General features: G+C 48.2%; 1 non-coding gene across 1 annotated transcript; it reads left to right on the top strand.

Moving 5' to 3' along the window:
* Nucleotides 1–304: 304 nt before the first annotated feature.
* LOC145128015 (small nucleolar RNA R71) lies at nucleotides 305–411 on the top strand. The gene has a single exon (XR_013716618.1). It is a non-coding gene; the product is annotated as a small nucleolar RNA R71 (small nucleolar RNA).
* The last annotated feature ends 3,533 nt before the right edge of the window (nucleotides 412–3,944 follow it).

Here is a 3,944-nt window from a genome sequence, read left to right as displayed (position 1 = left end):
CCCTCTACAGTTTTCACAACCCACCTTAATGGCATGGATGGATTGGTCCATCTTAGTCATTAGTCGATCCAAACTATCCAACTTAGCCATCATTGCTGCCATATTATCAGTAACTGAGTTCACCACACCCCTACTTAGTTCATTCCTTGGATTATGATATTCTCTAGAGTGTTTAGAGAATTCTTCAATTAGCTCTTTTATCACCGGGGGTGCCTTCTTCGTGAGAGGTCCTTGCGAATCAAGGAGCTGCCTAGTTGTTACATTTACTCCATCATAGAAGATAGAGACTTCCTGTTGACTATTCAAATCATGATGTGGGCAGTTCCTTAGTAAGCCTTTATATCTCTCCCATGCCTCATAAAGTGACTCTCCAGCTTGTTGTTCAAAATTGGCTATGGCTTTCTTCAACTTGGCTATCTTTGAGGGAGGGCAAAATTGGTCTATAAATTCTATTTTCATTTTAGCCCAAGTAGTGATGGATCCGGGAGGAAGTGATTTCAGCCAATCTTTCGCATCTCCCTTGAATGTGACCGGAAGCATACGAAGTAAAACAGTGTCGCGAGCCACATTGGGGACAGTAAAGTAGTCGGCTATATCATTGACCTCGTCTAGGTGCTTGTATGCGTCCTCGTGATCCTTCCCGTAGAATGGGATCTCCTTAAGTTGCGCGAGTATGTGGCCTTTAAGTTCAAAGGTAGCAGTCGCGGGAATAGCGGGTTGCACGAGTCCCGGGCCGGTATCATCACGTATCCTTTTCTTCCATTCTCCCATGGGAACTTCATCGATGTTGGCCATGGTGTTGTCAAGCTCTCCTTCTAGGTCGCTTCCTTCTTCGTATTCAGATTCGTTACCGTACTCGAATTCGGTTTCGTTGTGGAATGTATCGTCTCCAAAATTCCCAAGATTGCTTCCTTCGCTCTTTTGAATGCTAGAATCTCTTGCTTTCTTGCTCTTTTTCTTCCCAAAGACTGATTTAAGGTCCTTGAAGGGTGATTTCTTTGGCGGGTTAGTGTCTTCAACAACCTTGTCTTTGTTCTTTCTAAGAGCGGATTCCGGGTCTTCTAATGGGGGAATCAGAGGTGTGTTGGATCCTCGGGTCATGAAATATCTGCAATTAAAAAAAGAAACACGCGTAAAAAGAACAAAAATAAAACGAAACTGGAAATCAACTATGGACTCGCCGAGTAGCTTCGAGTGCACTCGACGAGTTCAAGGCTAAAACAGAAAAATTTTAACTAAAATTCTAAAAACAGAAAAAACATATTAAAACTTAACCTAATAAATTACTTAAGAAATAACTTTGTGTAAGATAAATCTCACACAAAGGATCGATAAAACTAGCAATTAGTGCTAATTTTTGAACCGTTCCCCGGCAACGGCGCCAAAAACTTGATGTGTGTGAAACGAACTAAGTTTTATCCTACTTATTTAACTATACCACAATTGATAGGTCCACTACCTTTGTGTGTTTAATTCATAATTAAAAAGTAGGATAAAACTTAGTTCGTTTCACACACATCAGAACTGCACCTCGCGCAACCAGAACTCACATTTACAGAACTTCGCAAAAAGTCTCTCCCTCCTCAGTGTCTCCAGCACCTCCCTTAGGTGCTCCTCATGCTGCTCCTGAGTCTTGGAGTAAACCAAGATGTCATCAATGAAAACTATTACAGACCGATCCAACATCGGTCTGCACACGCGGTTCATGAGGTCCATGAACGCGATTGGAGCATTGGTGAGCCCAAACGGCATCACCACAAACTCATAATGACCATAGCGAGTCCTAAAAGCTGTCTTCTGCACATCATCATCCCTGACTCGCATCTGGTGATATCCTGACCGTAGATCAATCTTGGAGAACCAAGATGCTCCCTGAAGCTGGTAAAACAAATCATCTATCCTCGGAAGTGGGTAATGGTTCTTCACCATTACCTTGTTCAGCTCCCGGTAGTCTATGCACATACGATGTGACCCGTCCTTCTTCTTCACAAACAGAATCGGGGCTCCCTATGGTGAATTGCTCGGCCTGATGAAACCCTTGTCTAGCAGCTCTTGCAGCTGCGTACACAACACCTGCATCTCGGGAGGAGCCAACCGATATTGTGCCTTGGCTATCGGAGCCCAACCAGGGACCAGGTCAATCCTAAACTCAACATGTCTCTCCGGAGGTACCCCAGGTAAGTCTTTTGGAAATACGTACGGGTACTCTCGTACTACCGGTACATCATCAACGGTCGCCTTACCCTTATCCTGGTTATCCATGACATAGGCGACGTATCCTGTGCAACCCTGCTGAAGATGGCGCCTCGCCCTCGCCGCTGGACATAAAATCGGTCCGCGCTGTGGCCTCTCGCCCTGAATCACTAGCTCTCCCCCACTAGGAGTACGAACCCTTACTAGTTGCTGCTCACAGTCAATCACTGCCCCATTGGAGCTCAACCAATCCATACTCACTATAACCTTATTCCCACGCAGGGGAATAGAAACCAGATCTACTGAAAACTGCTGATCGAATAACTATAGCGTACACCCTCTATGAACCCTTACAACCCTGACGGTCCTATCATCGGCTATCTCTACATCAAGTGGGCAATCTAGCTCCTCCAGAGCTCTACTAAATCGCTTGCTAAGTGCGAGCGACACAAAAGATCGGGTAGCCCCCGAATCAAACAGTACCATAGCTGACATGCCGTTCACTAAGAACGATCCTATAGACAAACACACAAACATGAGTAATAATCAGAAATAATAAAGAGATAATGGTGAAGATACATACCCGTAACCACATCAGGGGATGCACGTGCCTCCTCTGCTGTCAACTGGAAGGCTCTGCTCTTCGCCACTGGCGCCTCTGCCCGGCCCTGACGGCCGTCTGTAATCCTCAAAGTGGTAGGAGCAGGTGCCACCACCTGTCCTGCTGATGCCAGACTCGGACACTGGGACTTCATGTGTCCCCTCTGATTGCAATGAAAGGAAATCAGATCAAAGGTTGTAGTGATGGTGGTAGTAGCAGTACAATCCCTGTTGACATGTCCAGTTCGGCCGCACTTGAAGCAGCCCGAACTACCCGCCCTACACGGCCCCTCATGCCCCCTGCCGCACTTGCCACAGCGGCCTCGGCCCTGCTGGCCCTTCCCTCGGGAATCTACCTTGGGCTTTTTTCCCGAGCCCTCTGTGCCAGACACTGCCTCTGGCTTCCTCTTCCTCTCCATCTCCAAATCAATCTCCCTCTCACGAGCCCTCGCTATCATATCCTCCAGCGTCTTGCCGCTGGACCGACTCACAAACTGTCTGATATCACTCCTCAGCATCTCATGGTATTGGGCCTTTTTCATCTCCTCTTCCGCAACGTACTGCGGAACGAGAAGGGCCCTCTCCCTGAACTTGGCGGTAATCTCCGCCACTGTCTCAGTCGTCTGACGGAGATCCTGGAACTCCCTAGCAAGCTGTTGCACCTCAATAACAGGTGCAAACTTGGCCCTGAACCTGGTCGTGAAATCACCCCAGGTCATCGCATCCAACACTGTATCATCACCAATAGCTCTCCTAACCTCCTCCCACCAGTCACGTGCCCTGTCCTTCAGAAGACAGGACGCAAGCCTAACCTTGTCCCCCTCGGGACATCTGCTGGTGCGGAACGCGTTGGCGACATCCGCCAACCACCTGCTGCAAACAATGGGGTCCCGAGCCCCATGATAGTCGGGAGCTCCACATGCTCTGAACTCCCGGAAGGTATGTGTGCGCGACCCCATCATGGCCGCTATCTCAGTTCGGAAAGCGCTCAGCTTCTCATCCAGAAGCTCTAAAATACCCTCCTTGACCGATCCAAAGATCACAGGAGTCTGCACCAGAATGTTGCGTGTAACCTCAGACGAAACAAACTCCCTCATCTGCTCATCCAATTGCCCGACTCCAAAGCCCGAGCCTGATCCCTCACCACTGCC

The sequence above is a fragment of the Lactuca virosa genome, chromosome 7, assembly GCF_052849685.1.
Source record: "Lactuca virosa cultivar CGN04683 chromosome 7, Lactuca_virosa_CGN04683_v6, whole genome shotgun sequence".
NCBI classification, from domain to species: Eukaryota; Viridiplantae; Streptophyta; class Magnoliopsida; order Asterales; family Asteraceae; genus Lactuca; species Lactuca virosa.
Note: the sequence above shows the minus strand (reverse complement) of the source record. Positions and strands in the feature narration are given on the sequence as shown.